This window comes from Microcebus murinus, chromosome 3 (assembly GCF_040939455.1).
Source record: "Microcebus murinus isolate Inina chromosome 3, M.murinus_Inina_mat1.0, whole genome shotgun sequence".
Lineage (NCBI taxonomy): Eukaryota > Metazoa > Chordata > Mammalia > Primates > Cheirogaleidae > Microcebus > Microcebus murinus.
Window position 1 is genome coordinate 17,369,899 of NC_134106.1, and position 19,378 is coordinate 17,389,276.

Genomic DNA, 19,378 nt, shown 5'->3' on the forward strand with positions numbered 1-19,378 from the left:
AAACTTAGCAGACTAGGGAGAGCAAGTCTTAGAATTTTTCCATCTTAGAATCGAGGTGTAGCTTAGAGAAGGGCATCTTCCCTCTCCCTCCTTCCCATATCACAAGAAAATGATATCCACAAACGCCAACCTCAATAATAGTCATGCATATATCAAAATACCACATTGTACCCCATATATATGTATATATTTATTATTTGTTGACTAAAATATAGAAATAATTTTTAAAATAAAATACAAAGAAACAAATAAACAAAAAGACCAGTCATGACAGCTCTCACAATGGCTCTGCTCATTAGAGCCAGCAGAGACCCTAGAGACAATTATCTATCAAGGTCAAAAACACTTTGAATTTGATTCTCAATCTAACAAATGCTTACTAATCATCTACTAGGAACCAGGAGCTGTGTTCTGAACATCAGGGGCTCTGAAGAAACTCAGAAGAACTTATTTGGGTTTTGTTGTTTATTTCATTTAATTACATGTTTATTTAGACATAATTTAGATAGAATAAGCGGCACAGATATTAAATGTAGAGTTTGATGAGTTTTGACAAGCATAAATATCTGTGAGATTGTATCAGAGAACTTATTTATGTGTCAATTTTTCTTCTTTTTGTGATAAAATGGTGCTCCTATAAGGTCATATAATCTCTCTTCTACCACATCTCAGTAAGATAATATCTAACACTCCCTAGAAAGTGGAACATTAAAATCATACCAGCAAATGTAAAGTGTTCACTCCATGCCCAGGACTGTAAAAAGAGCTGTGTAAGAGATATCAGTGAATCCTCCCTTTACCTTCCTCTCGAGAAACTTGGAACAGGTGCAATGATTACCACCCTCATTTTACAGAGAGTGTTCCTGAAGCCTAGAAAATTTGTTTGCCTGGTCAAGCAGGTGACAGAAGAGTATATTGAGCCTTTATTTTCTGACTTTAAAATCTAAGTTCTTTACCTTCACACAAGACAGTCTCACAAAATAAGATAAGTACTTGTTTATAGATTAAAATTTTTTTTGTCTGTGAGTCTCTAAAGTTATAACTGTGGCTACTACTTGGTCACATAGAACAATCCTAATACCTAAAAGAATATATAATTCTAGACTCTTTTGATTAAAAATTAATAAGATAGATGGATAGATAGAAACAGAATTTGCCAAACAGCCAAAACATAGATAACTAAATGTCAGAACAACAGCTAAGATTCACTTTTGAGACAACAGGTGAAATAAAAGAGATTATCTTATATATCCTCTCATTTACTCTCTACTGAGTTACACTCACCCCCGATGACTTCAACCCTTTCCCTTTGGTCAATTTCCTAAATACTCCTAGCCCCATGTGCTCATTCGGCCTTCATTAAGCCTCACACCTACCTCCTTTTCATATTTATGGTTATGTAATTTACGACCTTTGGGAATATTGGACAACTCAGAGAATTCAGTGATTTTAGGTCATGTAAAAACATACCCCAAATTTCCTCAACATAAAACAATTTTCCCTTGGTATCACCTTCTGATAAAGAAGTGGATAGGCATTTCCTGATCTGCCTGGGTATTACTACTACTTTGCCCATCTTGTCTGGCCTATTCTATTACTTTTTTTAAAGACAATAAAAGCCAAGATATTAAGAGTTATCAAATGAAATGTTTAATTAAACATTCAAGAGGGCTTTAATATTTGTACTTCAGATGCACAGTATATTTAAAAACTTCTTTTATTTTAAAAAAAATCAGATGATTATTAGTATGATCAAGTCAAATTAGAGGTAAGAAAGGTGGGGCCACTTTGGGCCTGAGCTGGGTTGTAGTGGGCAGAATTCAGTGAGGCAGATGAGCTTTTGGAGAGCCGATTCCCCATAAACTGAGGAACAGTCACCAACCCATGGGGAAGGTTTGGCTATTTAGTAAAGGTGGCTGGGAAATTGTCAATTTGTATGATTCAGTTACAACATGCTACATAGACACATGTCACACGGACACATAAATTCCAGATAACTTAAAGTGTTAAAGTGTTACTTAAGGAGAACTACAAAACACTGATGAAAGAAATTGTGGATGACACAAACAAATGTGAAAACACCCCATGCTTATGGACTGGTAGAACATAGGAAAAACTTTTCTAGACATCAGTCTAGGCAAAGAATACTCTAAAGACAAATACAGTTACAACAAAAATAAATAAATGGAACTTAGTTAAATTAAAAAGCTTCTGCACAGCAAAGGAAATAATCAACAGAGTAAATAGACAACCTGAAGAATGGGAGAAAATATTTGCAAACTATACATCTGACAAAAGGCTAATATTCAGAATCTGTAAAGAATTCAAACAAATCAGCAAGATAAAAATAAACCATCCCATTAAAAAGTGGGCAAAAGATAGCAACAATTTTTCAAAGAAGACAGACAAATGGCTAATAAACATGTGGAAAAAAATCCTCAACCTCACTAATTATAGAAGAAATGTAAATGAAAATCACAATGAGTTACCACCTTACCCCTGTCAGTATGGCTATTATTAAAAAGTCAGGAAATAGTCGATACTGACATACATGCAGAGAGAAAGGAATGCTTCACACTGTTGGTGGAACTGCAAATTAGTACAACCCCTGTGGAAAACAGTATGGAGATTCCTCAAAGAAATAAATATAGACTTACCATTCAATATATAGCAATCCCACTACTGGGTATCTACCCAAAGGAAAAGAAGTCATTTTATCAAAAAGATATCTACACTGAAATATTTATTATAGCAAAATTCACAATTGCAAAGATGTGAAATCAACCTAAGTGCCATCACTTCATGAGTGGATAAAGATATGTGGTACACAAACACACACACACACACACACACAGACACACACATGCATGCATATCACGGAGTACTGTTCAGCCATAAAAAGGAATGAAATAATAACTTTTGCAGCAATATGGATGGAACTGGAGACCATTCTGAGAATGGTGAGGTATCATAAGTGAAGTATCTCAGGAATGGAAAAACAACCACCATATGTTTTCTAATAATTGGGAGCTAAACAATGGGTACACATGGACACAAAGAAATATAAAGGACATTGAAAACCAAGAAGAGGGGAGGGTGGGAAGTGGGGGAGGACCAAAAACTTACCTATTGAGTACAATAAACACTAGTCTGGTGATGGGCACATAAAAAGCCCTGACTTAATCATTATATAAGCTATCCATGTAACAAAAACATCTGTACCCACTTAATATTTTGAAATAAATAAATAAATAAATAAAATTCCAAAATCATCCATAATTAAATATATCTCTGACCTCTGTAATAACTTGAGGGTTGTGGAATCTCTTATATAAAAGAAAGAGAATTAAAAATCTCAACTCAGGAATATAATTTAAATAGATTATAAATTTTAAAATATCATGAATAAGTAATGCACCCATGAATGCAAATAAGAAAACCACTAACACAATAATATACCAATGGGCTAGGAACATAAGCAAATGTTTTTAAAAGAGAAACTATAAATATAATATGGCTAATAAACATGTGAAAGAATGTTTAACTTCTCTAGAAAATAAGAAAAAAATGAGTATTAAGACATGTGGATACTTATTTTCTATCAAATTGTTCCAAGGTTGGTGATAGCATGGTGTGGCAGGCTTTTTATAATACTTCTATTAGGAGAATAAAACAACACAGTGTTTCTTGTAAATCAATTTGGCTCTGTGTTTCAAGATCATTAAACATACTTCTGTTTTACCAAATGATTCCATTTCCGAGAATTCATTTTAACAAATACTCTTTAAATGTACAAAAAGATGCCCAGAATATTTATAACAGCAAAAACAAAGAAAATGGAAACTCTCTACTTGCCCAATACTTGAGGATGATCACTCTATTTCAGAAAGTTTACATAAAGGAATATAGCATCTCATGTTCCCAAAGAATAATACAGAGATGACAAAATATGGTCATGCTAAAATAGTCAATTATCAAAAAATATATGAAAAACAATTTTAAAAATATCATCAGTGGTCCATGAATGAAGGGAATAGTTGGTATTTTTTATTTTTATTTTGTTAAAGAGTTAATGTAAATACGTTAGAGAATTTGGTTATGGAACACACTTTTTTAATGCAGAGGAAATATAACAAATGTACAGATTTGACAACTGCAATGCAATCTGTTCTGTTGAGAACAAGTTGCTTGTTTAGACTTGACTAAAATGTTGAATCTAGTTATCTGTAGAAAGTAATATATACCTATAACCTCTAATAATTAGATTGTGACTTTTCTGTCTGGAACAAATGGCGATGTATCATTCAGGTAATTGAGAAGAGAAGTGGGGCATGCTGGAGGCAAGGACAGATATCATGGCCCCTGCCTGAGAGTGGGCAGCCAAACCAGGGTCACCACAAACCCCACAGCTCCAGTGGCACATTGGTATGAATGATCAAAAGGCACCTATTCCTCCAGACACTTGACTGCCATCTGTCTGGAAGTCTCCATCAGCTATAACTACAAAAGTAAATGGTACCCCTGGAATTGCAGTGCACCACCAGAATAACTTTACCTGGCAACCTTAAGCCATGCAATATTGGTCCAAAGTGATTCAGACTACTACTGTTTAAGAAGATCAGGATGCACTAAGAGCATGAGTCCAGATAACTGGTGGGGTACAGATAGTGAGGATTGGAAAGAGGAAAAGCTACACCCCCACCCTCCATCTGTATTTTACTACTCTCCTTAGTGATGTAGGGGAAGTTCATGCCTAGAAGAGCAGGAATATGATCATGTCCCACCATCTGTGAAGTGGTCCAGAGATCCTGTGATGACAGAGGTTGTGATGGAGCCAGAGGTAAACAGGAGGATTCAGGACATGGTTCAGAAATGGGCAATTAGAATAAACAATCCAGGCTATAAATTTAGAAAGAGGGCCGGGCGCTGTGGCTCACGCCTGTAATCCTAGCTCTTGGGAGGCCGAGGCGGGCGGATTGCTCAAGGTCAGGAGTTCAAAACCAGCCTGAGCAAGAGCGAGACCCCGTCTCTAGTATAAATAGAAAAAAATTAATTGGCCAACTGATATATATATAAAAAATTAGCCGGGCATGGTGGCGCATGCCTGTAGTCCCAGCTACCCGGGAGGCTGAGGCAGAAGGATCACTCGAGCCCAGGAGTTTGAGGTTGCTGTGAGCTAGGCTGACGCCACGGCACTCACTCTAGCCTGGGCAACAAAGCGAGACTCTGTCTCAAAAAAAAAAAAAAAAAAAAAAAATTTAGAAAGAGATACCTCTCTTGTGGGTTTGTTGTTAGGATCAAATCCCATGCATATGCATACATATGTATATTACTTGGCAAGTGGTAAATGCTTACAAATGATAACAATGATGTAAAAACCTGCTTCATCCTACTAACATTTTAGCACATTCTGGAGAAACTCTTACTAGCCCTTCTAAGTATTTCTCATGCTGTGTTAGAAGGAGGCAGGCAGCCAAGAAATTCAGTGTTAATAACAGTTCCAGTTCCACCATTTCTAGCTAGACCTCTGTGTCCTGATATTTAAAATAGGAATAAGAATAATAAGTGCCCCTTCTCAATGAGATCTTGTCTATAGAATGACTCTACACACTAAAAAGATCTGTATAAATGCAAAGCATAGTATGTGCATGTGCATGTGTTGTGTTTGTGTGTTTGCATGCACATTTCTGTGTATTTTATGTTTCTTCTTAACTACTCTATTTCTCTGTTCTCACTAGTGGCAAACAAAACCTAAAAGGAGCATGCTTTGTTTTGAAGTAAAAAAGAGGTACCCGGGAAAATTCTGCTTTCTCGTTTTCCTTTGGGGAAGAGAGACCCTGGCAACAGAGCAGAAGGCAGCAACCAAGTCCTTAAATTCTTGAGGGATAGGAACAAGCAAAAAGAACAGGGGCTGAAATATGGCCCACAGTTCAAAGCCTGAATGAAGGAGTTCCCACTCCTCCCAACAGCTTCCTGGATGCCCTGCAGGAGCCATTTTCTGATAGCTCTTGGGAAGCTTTCCTTGACATTGGTAAATACAGCCCTAGAGTTGACTGAGAACATACACTAAGTATTTTGGTTTTAAACAAGGGAGAGAGGAATACCCATTTCTGTGCACATACTTTGACTAAAGACTGAGATTATGTTGATTATATCATGGGTTCTGTATGGGCTCCTAAGTTCCTGCACATTAGCTAAGATTGTAAGATTTTTTTGTCAACTTTCATATCTAATGCCAAATGAATGGAATAAAATAACTCATCACTCATTTGCTTTCTACACAGTAAATATGACAGAGTTTTTGAATCAGAGTAAAACTATGTACAGGTGATAGTTTTGTAAATTAAAAGTTAGAGAAAAGTCAGTAAATTTTAGCAACTCTTTTTCTGGGGGCATTGCAGGGTTCTTTGTACTTCTCTCTCTTACTCTGTCTCATAAATTCAGAAATCAAAGGGTACCAGATGAAAAAGTTTTTTTGGTCTGGATATTCACCTGTTAGCACAGATCTCACCTAAAAAATATATTTGCCCAGATCCCTCTTCTTTTTTCTATGCTAATTTTTGATGTAAATGACTTGCTAACATTGAATTATATTAACTCTAAAATATGTGAGGCGTCCTTTTTTCTGTTTTCAACATTTGGAAAAGCATTTCTTAAATTATGAAAAATTATTTCTAGTGAGGCTGAAGTTAAGGTTATTTGGGGCACAGCCACGTACATTTCATAATTCCTTAATCTAACAATAAACTTAAAGGCAAATGGTATTGCACATTTTCCACATATGTAAAGGAGGTGTTTTCCAATCCCAGAGTTTAGTATAATGATATCATTCAGGTATTACTTTTCTTTCCTTTTCAAAGTTTTCTTTTCTCTGCTTTTTTTAGACTCCCTTAGGAAATGTACAGGAGCACTTATTTCCTAAAGATAGCTCACAGGTGGCATTGTTTTTCTGCAGCATGTAGGGGAAGACTGTGTTCACATGGGACCTTGATGTCCCACATGAGTTGGAAGTGGTAGGGATGTCAGGAAAACTGAGGAAAGCAGAAATCACAGAAGCTGGATGATGAAAAGGCAGTTGCATAGTCCAAATTTGTCAACACTTAGTCTTTTCTTTTTCTTTTTTTTTAGGTTTTGTCCTGGTTTTCTTTCTTTTTTTTTTTTTATTTCAGCATATTATGGGGGTACAGATTTTAAGGTTTCAATAAATGCCCTTTCCTCCCCTCCCCCCACAAGTCTGAGTTTCCAGCATGACCATCCCTCTGATGGTGCACATGTCACTCGTTAAGTATGTATATACCCGCCCCATTCCCCCTTCCCCCTCCCCAATGCCCTATTACTGTAGTACCTATGTGTCCACTTAGGTGCTACTCAGTTAATACCAGTTTGCTGGTGAGTATATGTGGTGCTTGTTTTTCCATTCTTGGGATACTTCACTTAGCTTTTCTTTTAGTGACTTAGTCTTCTCTGCCCCCAACACTCCCTTCCCTCTACGTGCACACGCAGATCCATATGATTTCCAAAAGTCAAGCTCTATGATGTAGCACTTTCTCTACACATTCAGGGACAAGCACTGGTTACCTATTGTCAGCTCATAAGCCTGCATTCTTTGGAGTAACATTCAACACCTTTCATGGCTTTCCCTCTTCCAATATACATCATTTCTAATTACTCTTTATCATGAATCCTTGCAACAAGCTGACCACAGCTTCCAATGATTTTGAGTGAGAGGGCATTACTTTATGCTCCTGAAAGCTGTGCAGAGAGTAGCAGTTTACAAGAGGAGAAAGACACTAAGGCGCATGATATCCATTTGGAGTATACATGCTCCAAAGAGAAATTTTAATTTTTAGAGGCTTTAACAGTAACCCTGAAATAATTTCATCCTTGATGCTTTACAATTGTGAATGTCATGGCGCACACTCACATATGGTTCAGGTAATTTTGAGGAGCACTTCCACCTTCTGCTTTCAATTGGTGAATTGTTCAAACATTTACTGAGCATCTACAATGTGCCAGACTCTCAGCTAAGCACTTGCTTATTTATTAAATGCACATAGTGACCTAGTTGAGACAGGCAACAATATTTCTCATTTTACAGATGGGAAAACTGAGCACCAGTGAGACTAAGTGACCTGCCCAAAGATGAGCAGCCAATAAGTGAACCAGAATTCAAAGTAAGTTGTTTCTTTCTTTTTCTTTCCACTTCTTTCTTAAATTGGGATTCCTAGGGGAGAAAGTTTGACCTTCAGTTTTAATAAAGATCTAATGATCAGTCAGACTTCAAGATATTTTGTTAAGTTACTAGTATCCTATGCTTGTCATGTACAAATTATATACAATTCTGTTAATTTCAATGCTCCAGCACAAATCCACCCCATTTCTCCTTTTTACTAGAAATACTGGTAAATTTCATGAAGGTAGGGCTATACGGCTATGCTGGTAAACATTTTATCTCCAATGTCTAGCACAATGCCTGACACATAGATTATGAGAGCAGGGTCTTTTAAATGAATAGGTGTAAAACAGGTCCTAGCTCCAGCTTGTACCAACGTTTCTGGATATTGTCAAGAAACAGACAAACCAACTTGTCTGAGGTCACCAAGCAAGTGATCACTCAAGCAAGACTCTTCTGAATACTTAATACTCAGAAACCAGACTGGAACTAAGTCTAGACTGAAAGACGTCCAGAGAAGGAGAATGTTCAGTCTCTGTCCTCAAAAAGTTTAAAATCTGAACTGGTTCCATCTTCCAATGCATTTCTTCTGGGCTATACCAAGCCACCAGTGATGTAAATAAAACATTCAGGTTTCTTGCAGAAATGTTACTCCACTATCCTTCATGCAATAATGCAGCACTTTGTAACAAGCTTTATAATGAGGCTATGAATTAAAATGATGCATGGCTTTTCTGAGGTACAATATGCATCACAACAGCCTGTATTAACAATTTAAAACCATATAATGTGCTTTATAAGCTAATAAAGTAGCTGCCTCTAAATGATTTATCAAATATGAATAATGCATCCAGAAATAACTTACAGGAACAGGGCCAGCCTCCCCTGCTCCTTTGCTCGCTTTCTCCACAGACGATACTTAGGACACATGGGAGTTGAGTTACTGAGCGCTGGACACCAGCCTCCTGCTCTGCCAGGAAACCTGCCTGAGTTCTCTCAGGAGCCTCCTTGCCTAATCTCCTATACCCAGTATTTCAGCTACTTTCTCTGCCTTTCCCCACTTCTGCCTCTCTGTCTCTATCCCTTTATCCTCTCCTCTAGCTTTTTTTCCTTTCAGGTTCTTCCTTATTCCCTCAGCCTTCTTGCTTAGTCAAGAAGAGAGAAGTTGGGGACTATCTCAGAAAGTGACTATCAGTCAGAGGGGAAGCTCAGAAGGCACATAGCCCAGAAAGAGAACAGGTCCACATGCTTTCTGGACTTCTAAAATATATTCACATAAGAGTTTAACTGCCTAAACCCCTAAATACTAACTAGACTTCATGTTCAGAGCATTGTCTGTTGAACACTGCCTCTGTGAATTTGAACAGTAATTATCTGAAGACTCAAAGAATGGTGGAGCTCAGTCTGGACTTTTTAAAGGAAATTTATTTATTTTTATTTTTTATTTTAGCATATTATGGGAGTACAAGTGTTAAGGTTACATATATTGCCCATGGCCCCATCCCCCTCGAGTAAGAGCTTCAAGTGTGTCCATCCCCCAAATGTTGCATATCTTACTTGTTGTGGTTATATATACCCATCCCTTCCTCCATCCTCTCACCCTCCCGACACCCAATAAATGTTACTCCTATATGTCCTTAGGTGTTGATCCGTTAATACCAATTTGCTGGTGAGTACATGTGGTGCTGGTTTTTCCATTCTTGAGATACTTCACTTAGTAGAATGGGTTCCAGCTGTATCCAGGAATATACAAGAGGTGCTATATCACCATTGTTTCTTAAAGCTGAGTAGTATTCCACGGTATACATATACCACATTTTATTAATCCACTCATGAATTGATGGGCACTTGGTTTGTTTCCACAGCTTTGCAGTGGTGAATTGTGCTGCTATAAACATTCGAGTGCAGGTGTCTTTTTCATAAAGTGACTTTTGATCTTTTGGGTAGATGCTCAGTAGTGGAATTGCTGGATCAAATGGTAGAGCTACGTGTATTGCTTTGAGGTACCTCCATATTGCTTTCCACAGAGGTTGAATTAGCTTGCAGTCCCACCAGTAGTGTAGGAGTTTTCCTCTCTCTCCGCATCCACACCAGCATTTGTTGTTTGGGGACTTTTTGATAAAGGCCATTCTCGCTGGAGTTAAGTGATATCTCATTATGGTTTTGATTTGCATTTCCCTGGTGATTAGAAATGTTGAACATTTTTTCATATGTTTGTTGGCCATTATTCTGTCTTCTTTTGAGAAGTTTCTGTTCATGTCCTTTGCCCATTTTTTGATAGGGTTGTTTGATTTTTTTCTTGATATCTAAATAGATTCTAGTTATCAGCCCTTTAACAGATGTATAGCTTGCAAAAAATTTCTCCCATTATGGGGGTTGTCTGTTTGCTCTCTTGACAGTTTCTTTGGCTGTGCAGAAGCTTTTTAATTTGATCAGGTCTCATTTGTTTATTTTTGTTGCTGTTGTGATTGCCTTTGGGATCTTCTTCATAAATTCTTTGCCTAGGCCAATGGCTAGAAGAGTATTTCCAATATTTTCCACTAGAATTCTAATAGTTTCACACCTAATGTTCAAGTCTGTTACCCAGCATGAGTTGATTTTTGTGAGAGGTGAAAGGTGTGGGTCTTGTTTCAGTCTTCTACATGTGGCTATCCAGTTTTCCCAGCACCATTTATTGAATAAGGATTCTTTTCCCTAGTATATGTTTTTGTCTGCTTTGTCAAAGATTAGTTGGCTATATGAAGATGGTTTTATATCTGGGTTCTCTGTTCTGTTCCACTGGTCAATGTGTCTGTTCTTGTGCCAGTAAAAAGCTGTTTTAATGACTATAGCCTTGTAGTATAGTTTGAAGTCTGGTAAATTGATACCTCTTATTTTGTTTTTATTGCCTAGGATTGATTTTGCTATATGGGGTCTTCTCTGGTTCCATATGAAGCGTAAAATTATTTTTTCTATATCTGTGAAAAATGATAATGGTATTTTGATAGGGATTGCATTGACTCTGTAGGTCACTTTGGGTAGTATAGACATTTTAACAATGTTGATTCTGCCGACCCATGAGCATGGTATATTCTTCCATCTGTTTACGTCCTCTGCTATTTCCTTCTTCAGTGTTTCATAGTTCTCCCTGTAGAGGTCTTTTACCTCCTTAGTTAAACATATTCCAAGGTACTTTATTTTCTTTGTTGCTATTTTGAAGGGAATTGAGTCTTTGATTTGGTTCTCACTAATTTTAGAAATAAATATACATTTGTACCAAAGTACAAATATACATATGTACCAAAGCAAAAGCACAATGTATAAATTTTCAAGACACCATTGTGCTTCTTTCTAACATGAGAAACAGCTCTCTAGAAATTCATAAGATTGCTTCAACAAACTAAATTTCAAAAAATTATGATCACTTGCTTGGGGAAAAAAAGACCCAAGACACTATAATCTCTAGCAGAGAACAAGCTCACCGTAGGCCATCATATTGAAGAAAAAGCCAAACTTATGCAAATTCATAAAATGTATGTTGAGTCTATAAAAATGGATTAGAATCCCAAGGAGCCCTAGCCAAAGACTGTGGCTACATCAACACAAAAACTCATTTCCCTATGAAATGCAAAATAGGTAATGGGCTAAAGGCCAACAGGAAAGCTGAGAGAAATCTCTTTTTCACAATTGTCCTGCATCCGTCTTCTGAAACTTGGACTGGGGCAGTGAGGAGGAGAGAGATCTCTGGCAGCACACAAAGCAGAGGACATGGTGGGCATTGGATAGCACAGAGAATTCCTTTGCCACCAAAAGGGTTTCAGCTAGTCTATGAAGGAGAGGGATCTCTCAGCATTCAGAAAACTGGCAGGTCATTTTTAAAGCCTAAAGGGATCTCTGGAATATCTCTCTTGTTTAGATCCCAAGCTTTTCTAAAGGAAAAAAAAAATCACAATATGGCCCTAAGAAATTTGAAACTAAAAGTGAACAAAATCAATGAAAACTTCAATAATGCCCTGACTCAGATCATCAAAAGATTAGACTCATTCAGACCCCTTCACCCAATATTGTCCTGACAGACAAAATGGTATGCTAACTTTTGGAATTAGACACTGTTAACTGCTTTATTGTTCTATTTCACAAAATGGCTAGCATTCAATCAAAAACTTGAAGCCATATAATGAAGCAAGGAAATGCAGCCATGGTCATGCGAGAAAACTCTCAAAAGATGGCCCAGATGAAACCAAAAGACAGAAACAATAAAATAATTATGATGGCCTTTCCACTTTTGCTCATGATGGGGTGGCTTTAACTGGACTAGACTTTTGCCATTAACAACTACAGAACTGAATAACATATAGTAGCCAACTGTTTTCTGGGCAGTAGAATACAGGAATCATAAAATTCCAAACCCAAAGGAAGGGAAATTCATGAAATAAGCTTCTTGATCACACAGCTTTCTGCATGATAAAATTTCCTGATTTGGGCAAAAAATGATTCAAGTGTATTAGAAACAGGAATATAGCCTTGAAATTAAAAAACAGAAATCACAATTTAGGCTACTGAAATGGGTCAGAATCTGCAGGATGGAATATCGGAGAGGTGGAACTGCAAAGATAATGTGCACAAAATTGACTACAGGGGTTCTCTATGCATCTGTGTGTGAGAGATGGGCTGTCTGTGTTCAGGAAGAACCTGACCAGGGGTTACCAGACAGCTGCTATGAGGTGGAGAGTTGAACAGAGATACTGAATTTGCATACTTCTGGGGGGAAAGCAGTGCTGAGGGATATTGGAATCCTGGCCATGCCAGAGTGAAAATCTCATTTACAATTTTTTTACAGCACTAGCAGCCCACTAAAATAAGATAAAGAACACTCTTTAAGAGTAAAGATCACACCTTAGAGGAAGCCCTATCCTATACCCACCTTAAAGAATAAAATCAAGCCTTAACAGGGTCCCCAAGAAAGACAGAATTTGAAGGTTGTGTCTCCCCAAGTTATAGGGATTGGGAAACTCAGGATTCCACAGATCTGAATCAACAAACCAAAAATAAGCCAAAAAGTTTAGTGTAATTACCCTTTAATGGCACTGCCTGTAAAAATAAGAATAAATATTCTGCAGGAGAGAATAAAAAAAGATACTTCATGCACATAGTAAGCATGAGGAGGCTGGAATAAATATATTGAATCATACAGAATAGATGTCAAAACAAAAAGTAATGGTAAAGTGCTGAATACTTAAAATACATAAGAATCATAAATGTAAATACACTTAATAGAAGAGTTTCAAATACAGGAAGCAAGTGATGTCAGCAAAGTGAAAGGAAAGGCAGCTATAAACACACAGAAACAGTGGGAAATAACACGAAATAATAAGAACTAATTCTATCAGAACTCTGGAAAACAAAGGTTTATAGCAACCAAGTGAATGGTAAATAATTATAATAAAAAAAAAACCAACTTAAAAACAGTAGGAAATCTTTCTCATGGTTCTACCTACATAATACTATCTGGCAGTCTTAAAGCTGGCAGACCACATCCTCAGTGTAAAAATTTGGTCCCTGGTTCCAGGGAAAACAGAGCAGATCATATCCATAAATTATCGTTTCTGTCTCTAACTTATCTGAGGGCTACCTAAAGGACTGATGCAAACGGCTTTTCTCTGTTTTACCTAAATCAGAACTCATTCTGGGGAGAAAAGCAAAAGGCACTGCTTAACAACATGGTAAAGTGAAGCCATGTGTAGTGGCTCACACCTGTAATCTTAGCATTTTTAGAGGCTGAGGCTTGGGTCCAGGAGTTTGAGATCAACCTGAGCAACATAGCAAAACCTGTCTCTATAAAAACACAGAAAAATTAGCTTGTTGTGGTGGTGTGCACCTGTATTCTAGCTACTTGGGAGGCTGAAGCAGGAAGATTGCGTGAACTTAGGAGTTTGAGGTTGCAGTGAACTATGATGATGTCACTGCATTCTAGCTTGGCAGCAGAATGAGACCCTGTCTTAAAAAACAAAAAAGAAAAAGAGGAAAGAAAAGAAAGAAAGAGAAAGAGAAAGAGAAAGAGAAAGAGAAAGAGAAAGAGAAAGAGAAAGAGAAAGAGAAAGAAGAGAAAGAAAAGAAAAAAGAAAGAAAGCAAAAGCAAAAACACAGTATGGTAAATGAAGAACCTATAGAGTCTAGTATGCAAAACTTACTGGTTGAGACATACAATAGATGGCTTAAAGTCTGGGAGGACAATCAGAGGAAAATAAGTATTAGGAAAATTACAGCATTCAAAAGCATATAAGTATGTTGGAGAAGTTAGGAAGCCACATGCATACCAAGAGCATTCAAAAGTCCATACATGGCCAATCACTGGGCACAGTGCAAGCAGGAAGTGAAGGCTAAGGCAGAGTTGTAAATGGTCTGGCAAAGTGTTAAAGGAATGCCCAGCACAGAGAAAATCCACCAAGACTGGGCAAGATGTTTTGCTATTTTTGTTGCTGTCTTTTTTTTTTTTTTCATCTCCTGGCATTCAACAAAATCTCTAGCAAACACTAGGCAGTCACAAAGGATACACATGTATGATCCCATTTATATGAAAGCCCAGAAGAGGCAAATCTATAAAGAGAGAAATTAGATTAGTGGTGCCTGGGGCTATAGGAAGTGGGAGAATTCAGGGGTGACAGCTAAAGGCTACAGGGTTCTTATCTGAGGGGATGAAAATGTTCTATGATTGGTTGTAGTGATGCTTCCCCAGTCTGTGGATACATTAAAACTACTGGATGTGCACTTTGCACTGATGAATTGTATGGTATATGAATAATATTTCAATAAAGCACAGAGACATGACATAAAACCAGCATCCTGCTGAACCAGGTCACCTGCTGTCTGTCATACTTAAAGCACTCCTGCCTTCCAGCCACTGCTCCTGTCTTGTTCCCACAGGGCCACTGTCCAGATCCTCTTCTATCACTGTAGTCCATGGAGACCAGTTTACTTCTATTTTATCCTGCTTCAGTAGCCAAGATTCAACTCCCTCCTTCCTATGAGTTCTCTCACAATGACTTTGTATAAATAGGTCCCATTTGTTTCTTAACCAAATCCTATCTACAGCTCCCTGGCATTAATTTCCTCTCTCAGTCACAGGCTGGGTGACATTCCTTTGGCTCCATCATGCTGGTATCCCCATAACAGTCTGAGCTTACTGAGTCAGACCTCAGGGCTGGGGCCACAGGATTCTAGACACCCAGTGGGGGCTCAGGTGCAGGACTGGGTGTGAGGGCTGTCCAGTGGGAGGAATTATCAAGAGATGGACGTGGCTGGACTACGGAGGAGCCCCTCGGTGTGATTTTTAGCATTAAAATGAGGGAAAAGGTCCACAAACTGTCAACTTTGGACTTCATATTGGCTGCGACCAGTTTGTGCTGGCTTTGACTGGGGCCAGCGGACCACCGCTCCAATGGCTGCCACATCCTGTTAAAGAAAACAAAACTACCTTCTATTGAAGCTGGGTGTTAATAATTTTCAAAGGTTTTTGTTCGGTATATTGTAAGCAGACTCAGTCTTGGCTCGGGCAGGTAGCCAAAGTTCACCTCTTACACTATCTCATTTTCCTTGTCATGTTGTCTCCACTCTTACAGGCTTGTGGTTGGTCTTATACCATAATAAATGGCAACCCCATTAGGACAAGAACAGTGGCTTTTAAATTTCTTTGACCCCCACAACTTTCATCATGCCATACTGCATACAGAAAGACATTGATTGAAACACCTCAAAAATCCAGAAACAGTATCATGTACAGAGTGAGTATTTGACTCATTCAATCAGTCAACAAGTATTCATCACCTACTAGACACTGGTATGGTCACGGGTATGCATGCTGAGACCACTACCCTGAACAAAACAAAAATGTTCCTGACATTTTATTGATACATATGTGTTCCCCATTGTACACTAATGAGAGAGGGGAGGTTTCTGGAGAATAGGAAAGGGCCATAAATAACTATGACAATGTCAGGTCTTACTTTAAGACACTAGAGGTGGTTACTGAATTGGGGGCACTTCAGGCACGGGGCACAGATGGGGGTAGGGAGGGGAATCCTGCACCCGAAATTAGTATACTAGAATTTGAGTCTGGCAGGCTAAGGCCTCAGGCAGGAAGGTCTGCAACTTCTGGCATTTCCCTTAGACGAGCACACCAAATACCTCAGTTTTAGAGTAAGAAAAAGTATATGCCACTGGACTTGGACTGGATTTATAATAGGTGACAGGCATCCAACTTACATCCATGTTTTTGTTTCTATTCCCAAATCCTGAGCCGCAGTTTGATCTTGGAGAATCCTTTATTCTTTGGGCCACAGGTACCCTATCTATAAAATGGACATACTGGCTCAGACTTTCTGGGGCTTCACATATTTGCTTGGTGAAGGGAACTTCTGTCCAATTAGTACATAACTTTCCCTGGGTCTTTGGCACTGCTCTCTCTGTGAGTTTTTGAATTTGGGTATTTCCCTCCTTAGCCCAGTGGAGCTCAATGTGGTGTCTTTCTGTCTCTTCCTTAGCTGCCTCAGGGATGCAGAGGCAGGTGTGGGCAGTAGGGGACAGATTTGAGTCCTTACCTGCCAGCAGGGAGAAGGGGTCCATCGGAGTGGATCCCAGACTGGGTGTCAAGGAGCAGAAGTGGCGCAACCTCACACTGCCCAGACTCAGTCCAGGGCCCGCCCAGGGTCGGGCTTTATTCTGCCCCGTGCCGCCTGGCCAATCTGGCTGAGGCTCCATGTGCGTCACAATGGGGCATCTGTGACATCATGGGGCCCGCTTGACTCTACCCAGGTTGAGTCAATCCTCCCTGCTGCCCAGAGTCCTCCTCCATCTCATCGATTTTGTCCTGTCAGTTGTCCCCAGTTTGTTGGTGAATTTATTGGGGCTCAGAGAGGGTGACCTGTCACACTACCATCTGGAAATGGGACAGGTCCCTGAACCCAGTGTTCCCCCACCCAGAGAGCAGCAGGGGTCGCAAAAGTCCAGCAGAGGTCATCTGCCTCTGGCACCCTTAGCCTAGCCTCTGAGTTTCCATGGTGATGGTGAACAAGCCTCAAGCCCTTTCTTAATTCCTTAATTTGTTCATTAGCCCTTTATTTCTTGTAAGTGTGGCAAACATTTCTCTCTGTTGAACCTTTGTGTGTCTTCGTTACAGCAGATTTTTCTGTTGATTTTTCTACTTATTGATTTTTTCTTTTATTTTGGCAGCAGGTAATTATTTTTATTTGGTCCCATTTGAAATGATGTTTATTAACAGAAATACAGAAAGTGATGATCTGATCCCAGAGGTCCTGGTGCTTCCTGCAGAACTTGTGGCTGAGTGTGTCATGTAAAAAATAAAAAAGGTTATGGGGAGAACACTTTCTTAAGTAATGCCCTTTAATGCCTATTGCCCATAATGATGGAGATAAGCCGAATTAGGAAAAAAGTTATTTAGGAAGGAAATCCAGGAATGCAGGAAATGAGGCTCTATGTCTCAGAGGTTGGCTCTTATTTGCTGAGGAGTGTGGAATCTTGTGAATTCTATTTGTGAGAAGTATTCGTGGTAGCTGCTAATATGATAAATAAACATCATCCCTAACAGAGTGAGTAAAGAATTAATGAGAATTGCAAAGTATGTTGTACTTGGAGAACCTGAACCCTTTCTATGTTCCCAAAGGGATTTCCATGAAGGAATCTGTATGTGGAAGTCCAGGGATGGAGTGACAACACAAAGGTTTACAAACAGCAAGCGTCGCTCACCGTAAATGGCCCGCACAAGGCCCACCTAGCTCCTTTCCCTCCAGAGTCAATCTGAAGTCACCAGGATGGAAAATGAGCTGGAGGACATAATGCCTACATCCCAAGGAGTGTAATCAAGTAGCTTTGGAGCTGAACTCTCTGAATATGAGCCACCACCTGTTGTTAGCCCTTATATGTGAGTCTAGGGTATGTCTTAACTTCCTCACTCTTATCATCTATATACAAAGAGGAAGATGATGGAACCTGACTCATAGGGCTACTGTGCGGTTAACTGGTTCCTACATTAACCAATAAAGCACTCAAAACAAAATAAATAAATAAATAAGAAGGACATTGGACAGTAATGTAAAGCCATATTTAAAAAAATAAACATTTCTAGCAAAAGTACATAAATTAAAAAAAAAACAGTATGTATTTTTGGCATGTAATTACACTTTTTATTTTCTAAATAATTTTAAGAACAAATTCAGACAAATAGTTATCAATCTATGTTATTCATAATTTATATGCATGCAACCTGTGTCAACAACATAAAGAGTTGGAATGGAGCTGTATAAGAACAGATTTTTTTGGTGTAATACTGAAGTAAGTTCTTATTAAAGTGGTTATTAAACAAAAGCAAGTCTGAATAAATTTAACATATTGACATCATACAAAATATATCCTCCAAACACAATGGAATAAAGCTAGAAATCAATACCTACAGGAAAACTTGAAAAGTAAAAATATGTGGAAATGAAAGAGTACATTCTTAAACAACCAATGAAACAAAAGAAAAATCACAAAGATAATCAGAAAATACTTAAAGGTAATAAAAAAGGAAATATATATAATAAAACATATAGGATATAGCAAAGACAGCGCTCAGAAGAAAATGTACAGGGGGAAACACCTACATTAAAAAATAAAAGAGATCTAAAATCAACAACCTAACATTATATCACAAGTAACCAGAAAAAAGAAGGACAAACTAAACTCAAAGCTAGCAGAAGGAAAGAAATCATAGAGCCAAGTGGAGAGAAATGAAAGAGAAATAGAAAAACAGAGAGAATGTATTCATGTGTAATGTTACCAAATTAGTAGATACTTTTAAGGTGGAGAATAAGAAAAGTTATTGATTCTCACCCCTTCTATTAAATATGGAAGTGCTTAACTGTTATGCATTAAACCAAAAAAGGAAATGAAAGGTACAAATAGGATAAATAAAAATTAAAATATTCTTCAAATATGACTTATTTTGTATATATAACATATGAAATAAAAAAATACTAGAATGAGTAATTAACTTTAACAAGATTAATAGGATACAAAGTCAATTTACAAAACTTAATTACGTCTTTATGTATTATCACCAAAAAACTGAAAATTATATATTGGCTACTATCTATAGAATTATCAAAAACATTTAAAAACCTAGGAATAATAACAAAAGATGTGTAAGTCTTCTAAACTGAAAACTACCAA

At 38.0% G+C, this 19,378-nt stretch overlaps 1 long non-coding RNA gene across 1 annotated transcript in view; it reads right to left on the reverse strand.

Annotated features, from left to right (window-relative positions):
- Positions 1 to 16,889, reverse strand: part of LOC105884322 (uncharacterized) — a 363,355-nt gene extending 346,466 nt beyond the window's left edge. Inside the window, exon 1 of the long non-coding RNA XR_012918475.1 lies at positions 16,750 to 16,889. This is a non-coding gene — a long non-coding RNA (uncharacterized LOC105884322). The remainder of the gene's footprint in view (positions 1 to 16,749) is intronic.
- Positions 16,890 to 19,378: the final 2,489 nt, after the last annotated feature.